This window comes from Macaca mulatta, chromosome 16, assembly GCF_049350105.2.
Source record: "Macaca mulatta isolate MMU2019108-1 chromosome 16, T2T-MMU8v2.0, whole genome shotgun sequence".
Classification (NCBI taxonomy): domain Eukaryota; kingdom Metazoa; phylum Chordata; class Mammalia; order Primates; family Cercopithecidae; genus Macaca; species Macaca mulatta.
This window is the reverse complement of record NC_133421.1, coordinates 40,379,287-40,389,460: the sequence shown is the minus strand read 5'-3', so window position 1 is coordinate 40,389,460 and position 10,174 is coordinate 40,379,287. Positions and strand designations below refer to the sequence as shown.

At 54.5% G+C, this 10,174-nt stretch overlaps 1 pseudogene; it reads left to right on the top strand.

The window, feature by feature from the left end:
- Positions 1 to 209: 209 nt before the first annotated feature.
- LOC100430885 (TBC1 domain family member 3G-like) lies at positions 210 to 7,513 on the top strand (annotated as a pseudogene).
- Positions 7,514 to 10,174: the final 2,661 nt, after the last annotated feature.

Genomic DNA, 10,174 nt, shown 5'->3' with positions numbered 1-10,174 from the left:
CAAAGCCAGCCCACTGGCGCTCATTTGCTCAAAGGCTCTCAACCCTTAGGGTCTGCCCTTCCCTGGCTCCTTCCAACTGGGTCCCACCAGGACCCAGTCCTCTAGAGCCCAGGACCCAGCATCCAGGGGTGGCTCTGGGAAGCCTGGCAGCTCCGCTAACTCCAACATTCCTCATTTGACAGCAAATGCAGCAGCAGATGAGATGAAAGAGTAAGTGGATGGAAATGCTGGGACAGTGGGAGACATATAAGAACAGTAAAAAAGTAATGTGTGGAGGGAGAGGCCCCCGGAACCACTCTCTGCAGAGACAGGGGACAGGCACCCATGGTTGTGACCTGGCACCGTCAGCCTCTCAGAGGGCGGGTGGCACAGTGTCCTCACCCAGAGGACTGCAGGCCTGGTCGCCAGATTTCCTATTTATGGAAGCGTCACCTTGCTGGGAGGGAATCTGAATCTAGGGCTGGGACCACCCGGAGCTCAAGGCTAGGGATGCGCCAGTGACTTGAAGGAAGGAAAAGGTTCAGATCAGAGTCCCGACTCTGAGTGTCCATCCACTCTTTCAATCCTGGGAAGGGAGATGTGTCCCAGCTTAATGTCACCTCTAACGAGGGATCGTGGGACCAAAACCAATGATTTCCAGAATCCTCAGGCTCTGGCCCTCACTGTGGTCACCCCGTGGCCTTTCTGCCCACAGCTGATAAATCGAATATATAAGGGCATTCCCATGAACATCCGGGGCCAAGTGTGGTCAGTCCTGCTGAACATACAGGAAGTCAAGTCGAAAAACCCCAGAACATACAAGGTACGCTCAGCTAGAGCACAACAAACAGGACAGGCCGTGTCAGGGGCCCAGGTCTCCAGCTGGAGGGAGCATCAAGCCCAGGCTGGGGGTGGGTGGGATGGTCAGATGCACATCCTGGGCATGGACGGTGACATAGTCACCACAGACAAACTCGGCTCCGGTGACCCTCCCTGGCTTCAGTAACAAGCCAAAAAGCAGCTTTGTGCAGAAGGAAACCTTCCTGCTTTCCTTCCTTCCCGGAGTGCTGACTGTGGGCCGACTGCCATTTGGGGCAGGGAGTCTTCCATCTGTTCTGAGGCTGCTTCCTCCTCTTGGCGCTGCCCTACAGGTCATGAAGGAGAAGGGCAAGAGGTCATCTGAACACATCCACCAGATCAACCTGGACGTGAGCAGGACACTAAGGAATCACATCTTCTTCAGGGATCGATATGGAGCCAAGTAAGCCTACGGGAGCCACAGGGTCCCAGCGGAGATGGAGTGAATGAAAGAGATGGGGGCTTCCCTGGAGAAGAGGCCAGGGTCACCCAGGAGGGATGACAGAGCTGCCAAGAGCTCTCCTGGCTCAGGGACCAGCCGGCACCAAGAACAGAGCACTTCCCTGCTTCCAAGCCCTGGGCCAGACTGGAACATGTGGGGCCAGAACCCAGGAGGATCCCGAGGAGACAGAAGGCAGCAAACAAAATCATGCACAATGGTGAAAAGTGCTCTCCCGGACCCACGGGGACCCATGGTAGGACTCACGGGAGGGTGGCAGGATGGAGGGCCCATGAGCCTCTCCAGGCAACACTGACAGCACCAAATGCTGGGTGGACTAGGGGTCCTGGAAACTGTCATCCATGTCTGCTGAGAACATGACATGGCACAGCCACTTTGGCAGCCAGTTTGTAAGTGACTCACAACGCTCAATGGACTTGAACCACGTGTCCCCAAAGTGTCACAGATATTGAACCCACTGATTTGAAAACTGACATCCACATGAAACTTGCATGCCACGTCCACTGCTTGATTCATCGTCACTCACACAAGGAGCCTTCGGGGACAGCCTTCAACACGGGAATGGGGAGAGCAAGGCTGGTCCTCCCTCCAAATGGAAGACACAGTGAGAAAAGGGAATGAGCCAGTGATGCCTGCACGAACGTGGGTGGATCCTAGGTGCATTTTGCTGAGGGAAAAAAGCCAGATCCAATAAGCTACCACGTAGGATTCCCATTCCTGGGCCATTCTGGAAAAGGCCAAACCACAGGGACTGAGAAGCAGTCTGGGTGGTCAGGGGCTGAGGGATCAGGGAGAGGTTGGGTGCATAGGGGCCACCCTGGAGACTTGGAAGATGAAGGAGTCGCTTCAGGAGGGGCTGGGGCAGTGGCCAGGAAACTCTGCCCATTGGTTTAGAACCACGGAGGAACTGTACACCCAAAGACTGAGCTGGCATGTGTGCAAACTGAAAAAATAAAATCATTCAGAGTGAAAAGGATCAGGCAAGTCACTGTACAACTGGGCTATCTGCATGTCACAGATGTGGATTTTACTGAAACATTTCCTCAAAGTCAAAGGCCCTGAAGAGCTCACTGCTTATCTGGTGAATCATCTGAACCTAAAGTGGGATTTGTTGTTAGGCTTTGTAGACAAAGTGAAACTAACGGCATCTGCACAAAACAAACAAAAGCCTCATTTCTCTGTTTCCTAGGCAGCAGGAACTATTCTACATCCTCTTGGCATATTCGGAGTATAACCCGGTGAGTATTCCCGGCAGTGACGTTCCCGGGCAGTATTTCCCTGTTCACAGGAGTGGGTGTCTGGTGGGGGTGCCATCACTTCTTTTAAAGTTAGTGTTTGTGACCCACCAGGATATAGAAGGTAGAACTCCAGCTCACTGCTGGCATAAACCTCCAAGCAAGGGAGTGGTCTCAAGGGGTCAAGCTGAGACACAAAGGAGTCGGGGCCTGGACTCCTGGTGTCACCTGGGTCTGACCACCACTTCTCAGAACAAGAAATGACGCCCTCCTCCTGGGGCTGCCCCAAAGCCCAGGAGCTTGGCAGGGTCGCATGCGGGATGGTGCCATCAGGAGACAGTTTGGACAAGGTGCTGAAGTGCCTGATGGACTTGGCTCTTGTCATGAAATGAATTTGCATCCTGAGGAAGCCTCTTCTTCAGAGGAAGCCTCTCCAGTCACCTCTGCCCTCTCCAATGACATGAGTCCTCCCAGGTGACCTCAGTCCTCCAGGTGATGTCCTTTCACGGTGACTCTGGCTCTTGCAGGAGGTGGGCTACTGCAGGGACCTGAGCCACATCGAGGCCTTGTTCCTCCTTTATCTGCCTGAGGAGGATGCATTCTGGGCACTGGCGCAGCTGCTGGCCAGGGAGAGGCACTCCCTGCAGGGTAGGTGGACAGCTGCCCTTGGGACCTCATGCAGCCAGACCCAGGGATGGCCACCCTGGCCAGACGATCTCGGCTTTCAGCCAAGGCACCTTCCTTGTGTCGCTAGCTTGTTGGGAACCTTTAGGATGTCTCTGCTGAGGGTCCCACAGGAGTCCACAGCTGACCCCCAAAGCCCAAGTCAGACGCCTTTCATCCCCATCAGCAGAGGGCATCTCATCCTCCCCGGGGCCACCCTCTGTGTCTTGCTGCCACGCCCTCTGGCTCTGATTCTGTGCAGCTGACTCTCCCCTCCCTGAGAGTCCTCCTGCCCCACAGCTGCCCGGGCTTCACCTACCCTTGGTGCTCACAAATGGGCCAACCAAGCCCAGATGGCAGCATCTCCCCATCCCGTGTCCCCTGGCCCGACCCCACTTCCAGGAGACGACCAGGAAGCCCAGCACCCACCCTGTTCTGGCCACCCTGTCGTGGCCTCAAGTCAGGCTTGCCCTTTTTGCACCCTGGTCCAGGAGGCCTCCAGGGGAACCTCTAGCCAGGCTCCAGGGGATGTTCCTGCCCCACGTCCCCAGGGCAAAAGTCGCCTGGTGAGGTCACCAGATGGGAGGGTGGGAGGCCTTGGGATTTGGGGGCCTCTCCAGCTGCCCAGCTCTTCCAGCTGATGGCTCCACATCTTGGGGGAAGGCTCTGATTTCATGATGGGCTGGGGGCTTCTCAGATTCCACAGTCTAAATGGTGGGACAGTCCAGGGGCTCCAAGACCATCAGGAGCATGTGGTCCTCACATCACAACCCAAGACCATGTGGCATCTGGTGAGTTAATGGTCCCCTCGGCTCTTCCCCAGAGACTCTGCCTCCTGTGGGGCTGGAGGAACGGAGACTGGAGCCCCTCATGGGGCTGGTGACTGGATGAGTCCAGCCAGGGCCTGACCTGGGACATCGGGCTTTCCATGGGCTGGGAGTTGGTTTCCTTTCCTGCCCTGGAGGAGACAGAGGCACAGGGATGGGGGCCCAGCTCCCGCAGAGCAGGGCAAAGGGCAGTGTGTCCACCGGGAGTGTGGGAAGGGGCCGGTGTTGTGGGGAGCCCTGGACACCGCCCAGTGTTCTGCACTAGGGGAAGGGTCTTCAGAGGCCCTGCAAGAGGGAGGTTTTTAGGGCAACCCAGGGGGCCCTGAGCACCTCTGTTCCTCCCATCAGGACAAGGAAGGTGTTTGCGTGCAGGATTCCTCCTTAGGCTGGCTTCTCCAGACGTTGAATGACAGGGTAAGAAGGCACAGGGAGACCCTGGCTCAGGGACCCTCCTTGTCCTGCAGTGCCCTGCTTCCCCAGCCTGGGGGTCTGGCTCAGCCACAGCCCACAGGAGGCTCCGCCCACAGGGGGGCCTCACAGGACACCCAAACCAAACCCTCTGCCCAAGAGGGGTCATCCCAGGGCAATGACTGGAGCTCAGGACCAGCCTTATAGGCAGACTGGGCCAAGACCTGACTTGGGAGGGATCAGGGAAGCCTCAAGCCCTGGGCAAGCCCCTCTCTCCAGGAGCCACACCCCCACTCCAATGAGTGCCCCCCATGAGGAGCTGCAAGACCTTGTCTGACCCAGCGCACTGGAGGGCTCAGGAAACCCTCATGGGGAAGGTCACTGACTCTGGGGACTGAAGCCCCAGTGGGCTCAGTTCGAGCCACCAGCCCCAGCCTGGAAGGGCTACAGTCTCCCACACCTGCTATCCCCACAGATCTCTCTTGGGCTCACCCTGCGCCTGTGGGACGTGTATTTGCTGGAAGGAGAACAGGTGTTGATGCCGATGACAAGCATTGCCTTTAAGATTCAGAAGAGTAAGTCTCCGTGTGCCCAGTGGGGCCTTGGGAGCCCTGGGGTCAGATCCCAACTGGCCCAAGGGCAGCTTCTTCACAGGGTCCTCATGATCCTCTGTTCTGACCCAGAGGGAGGTCTGGCCAGGTTGGCTGGGCAGGGCACAGTGACACTGAGCCCGTCCCCCACATGGCCCAGATGAAAGTCGGGAGTGTGGTGAGCACTTCCCTGCCCAGGTCGTCCCCCTGCCACAGCCTCCTGTGCACATCTGGACCCCTGGGGTGGCTACAAAAGGATCCGGCACTGCCCGGTGGGAGACTGAAGTGGTCGTGGGGTATCAGCTGTGCCCCCTCCCAGGGAACTCTCCAGGCCTGATGTCCACCCTGTCCCTAGAGCGCCTATGAAGACGTCCAGGTCTGGCCTGTGGGCACGTTTTCAGAACCAGTTCTTCCACACCTGGACCCTGGATGATGACACTGTGCTCAAGCATCTTAGGGCCTCTACGAAGAAACTAACAAGGAAGCAAGGGGACCTGCCACCCCCAGGTGGGCTCCAGTGCCATGTCCCCTCCCATGTCACCCTCTGGGGCAGTCAATAGTGGGGGAGTGCCCGAGACCCACAGCCCTACTACCTGGGCCTTCCTCTTCACCTTTTCCTCCTCCTCTTCCTCCTGAACTCTAAGAAAGTACAGGAGGCCACCGGTGCTCACGGCAGGCGCTCAGTGCGTGTGTACTGGATGTGATGTGCAAGCAGGAGGGCGATGTGGGCATGACCCTCCAACAAGCCCCCTCCCACTTTCCACGGTGTCTCTGTCTCCCCATCACAAGGCCGTCAAGGGCACTGGAAGAGCCAGACCCATTTGTGGGAGACTCCACCCCTCGCTGCAAGCACCCACAGCCTCAGAGAGCAGCAGAGGCCCCTCACTCCTGCACGCTCCTCCAAGGTTTCCAGGACAACAAGGCTTGAGCCAGGGAGACGAGGGAATCAGTGTCTCTGACCCCCAGAGCATTCAGGGAGAGGGCATAGGCGGGACCCCAGGCCCAGAGCCAGAGTCAAGAGTTCAGCCAGATGTGGGAACAGTCAGTCCTGGCATGGACTGGGCAGCCCAGGAAGGCAGAGGGTGACCCACATCCGGGCCCAATCACCCACTGTGGAGATGGGTCCCCATGTGAGGTGGCAAGGGGCTGGGTGACATCCAAGTCCCCTCCCACCTGAGTTCTCACTGGGGGCTGTGTGGTACACACACGAAGGTGTGTGGTAGGAATCCCCCAGCCAGTCTGAACCCTGGCGGGCAGTCCCAGGAGCCACCTGCCATGTCCCGACAGCTTCCGCATGCCAGGCGGCACACACCCCTCCCTCTGGCATCAGCAGACTACAGGTGTGTCCTCAGTGTCAGACCACGGGGCCACACAGAGACCCCGAGGACTCCAGAGACGCAGGCAGGTGGGGCCCAGCCCGGAAAGGCCTGCCTGGGCTCACAAGGGACGCTGACCACGTCTGTTTTCCTTTCAGCCAAACCCGAGCAAAGGTCCTCAGCACCCAGACCTGTGCCGGCTTCACATGGCAAGAAGACCCTCTGCAAGGGGGACAGGCAGACCCCTCCAGGCCCACCGGCCCAGTTCCAGTGGCTCATTTTGTTAGCTTCCCTGCCACAGGCACCTGGTTCTTTCACATCCTGTCTTATTGAGGCTGTCCGGGGAGATACTTATCCTGTGGGCACTCAGGGTGTGCCCAGCCCGGCCCCGGCTCAGGGAGGACCTCAGGGTTCCTGGAGATTCCTGCAGTAGAACTCGATGCCCCGGCTCCCGACGGACCTGGATGTAGGGGGCCCTTGGTTCCCCCATTATGATTTCAAACAGAGCTGCTGGGTCCGTGTCCCTTCTGAATGTGTCCTGGACAGCCCCGGGACTGTGGGACAGGGCCAGCTCGAGAAGCCCGCGGGGACCCTGACACCAGGCCCTGCCCAGGCCCATCAGGACTGAGAGAGGTCGGGAGACATCCCACTGCAACAGGGCACCACATCTGCGGACAAGAGACTTGCACCCAATTTCTACAATGGCACCGTATCCCAGGAAGACCAGCTGGCCACCTGCTGGCAGGCGGAACACCCTGCGGAGGGGGTGAGATTGGCTTTCACTACACTGAGCCACAATGTGGACATGGACTTCCAGCCCTGCACTGCACCCAGCACTGATTCCAACCAGGACACCCCCTTCACAGCTAAGGATGAGCAGCAGTGCACTCCCACCTCAGGGCTTTGTCTCTGCCACCTTGGAAAGTTCTCAGTTCCCTCCAGGCTTCTAGAAGCATCTGGGCCAGGGCTCGTGGCTGGATAATTTCCCAGGGCTTAACAACCCAAGCAAACTTCACGTATTTGCTTTATTTTTTGTTAAACTTACAAAAACTTATTAATATAGTGCACAGCATGGAAGACGTTCACAGATGGAACACACCAGCCCCCAGATCATGGTACAAAGCCAACCATGCCCAGCCCCTCCCAGCACCCCCAGCCCTGCGACCAGCATTCTGAATTCTGACGACACCGTGAGCCTGCCTTTGTACTTTAAACTCATGGAAGGTTAACCACATTCATGTTTTAAATAAATGTTTCCTGTTGAAAAGATTTAAGATATACAGAAAGATTGAAAAGGCACCATAGTGTCCTCCTACACCTTCCATCCGGCTGCCCATAATAATGACGTTTTGTAGTCCCATGGCACATCATAAATTTAGGCCGGGTGTGGTGGCTCACACCTGTAATCCCAGCAATTTGAGAGGTCGAGGCGGGAGGTTCAGGTTCACTTGAGTCTAAAAGTCTGAGCACAGGTGGACCCTGGCTCTAGAGAAAAGTCAAAGAAATTCACCAGGCATGGTGGTGTGTGCCTATAGTCCCACCTAGTCAGGAGCCCCAGATAATAGTTAATGGCAGAACCACGGTCAAACTCCAAAGACATTGGTCTAAACTAGTACACATGACTGTCAGGCTACATCCACATTCTGAGAAAATAATTTGGACTCATCTCTGGGTGCAGATAAATGAGCTTTCGAGGTCAGAGAATTCTGCTTCATCTAGTGTGGCACTTGTAATCACAATTTCATTAGTGTAAAATAACTGCTTTGAGCAAAGCAACTCACTCTAGAGGCTTCTGAGTGCTCAATCAGATTAAAAGTAGGTGCCATCCACCCAAAACTGTTACTTTGGATTTCAGTGAGTTGAGGAACAGCATGTGGCCCTTATTGCTGGCTGTTTCCTAAAGCCATTTCGAGCTTGTGAAAAGAAGCCTGATCCAAGTATAGCACAGTGGCTGAGAGTGAGGACCCCGGAGTGTGACAGGTCTGGTTTGCATCTGGCTCCACTACTTGCTAGCTGTGTGACCTTGGGAAAATTAACTGCCCTTTCAGGGCCCCGCTTCTCTTTTCTGTAAAGGGAGGATTATAATTCCTACTTCAATGTTGGACAGACCAAATTACAATCTATGTACACGTACATACTCCTGGCGCAGAGCCCTCAACACTGGCAGCTACTATTCTTGTGAATTTCTGTGAAAGGGGATGCGTGTCTTTCTATTCCCTAGAGTGGGGCACCTACAGACAGCTCATGCAAAGTATATCACTTCATTAAGGAAATATTTCCAGATAAAGAAAACTCAGAATCTGCCCCTATTTTATTCTGCTGGATGTTGTAAACCATGAAGAGACTCCAAGGCTGAAGCTAGTATTACTGTCACTTCCACAGCTCTATGTGGGCTCGTGATTCCCATATGGAGGTCAGGAAGCTTCGTATGTGACCAGTTCTGCCTCAAGAGTCATTAGCCAGGGGAGGGGCAACAAAATCACTATCTTAAATAATTTCCTCACAAGATGACAAAGAGCATAGTGATTGTCTACAGGGGACTGTCATCACCCAAACAGCTCCTGCTCCCAGTGAAAGCCTTTACAACATGACCGGGTCATTATCAGCAATGGCTTGTGAGTACTCAGCTCTTCCAAATATCAGCTCCGCTGCTCCCCATGCTCGGAAACTAGAGCATGAAACCAAGGCCTGGGTAGCTGGGAGGGGCCTGCGAGAGACAGCTGGACCCCACAATAAGCATGCGTCCTTCCACCTACACCTCTTCAGCTTGTACCAGACCTAGGCAGTGTAGCAGGTCAGCCTAAGAATCTGAGCTCAGGACCCAGATCACCTGGACTCAGATCCTGACTCCAACTTAGTCGCTGCGTGACCAAGAACACGTTATTTAACCCCAACGTCATGTTGCTGGGGGAAGTTTCCTCTGATGACAACACAGATGGGCAGAGATGAGCCGAGATTTACGTCTTCCCTCCCAGCATGTGCGTCCTGGCTCATGACACAGGTATTTGGAAGCTTAAGCCCCAACAGGAAGCTGACTTTTCTGGATTCTACGGACCTGTGTTTAGCATTAAGTATTTTCAAGCAAGCTCTCTAAGCCAAGGGAAACAGCTTCCTCCACCTAATAATTAAGACTACTAAAGAATGGTGGCCACTTTGAATGACAGAGAAATGGGACAGGGAGAAAGGAATTGGCATATACTGGGCACTTCTCTGTACCAGATTTTACCCCCCACCCCATCTCCTATCTCCACCTCCTTTAAAGATCAAAAACATTATCAGAGGTTGTCTTCATTTCACACATGAAGAGACAGTAGCTTGCCCAGGTTTGCCCAACTTCATTCCCCAAGTCTTTCTGATTTCAAATCCCAACCTCTCTCCTTCACATGACACTGTTTATGACTTTTCCTCACACACTTCCGTTTACCTGATTTTAGATCCAAATATTAATATTACAGGGCTCAGGTCTTGGCCTAGGAACAAGGACTGGCATCCTCTTTTCTTCTTCTCCCAATCTTCACAGAACTATCTAGAATTCCTCATTCAGTCACACTATCTGAAATGTTAACAAGTAGAGACTTCCTAGAGTAAAAAGCCTCCTGGCATGTTCAGATGTAGGGAAAATCCCATATTTGATTATAATAACATTTTACTTCCTCTTTCCAACTTGAACAATCTTAAGTCTTCTTGTATTATAGGTTTTCAGAAATGTGGATCCCTCTTTTGTATCTAAGTTTTTATTTCTCCTTTTGCAAAAGCTGCTCCAAATACCAGCTGGGCTGCTCTGCAGGCTCTGAATGTTCAGAAGAACATTCTCGTTATGAGGATGACTCCGTGGAAT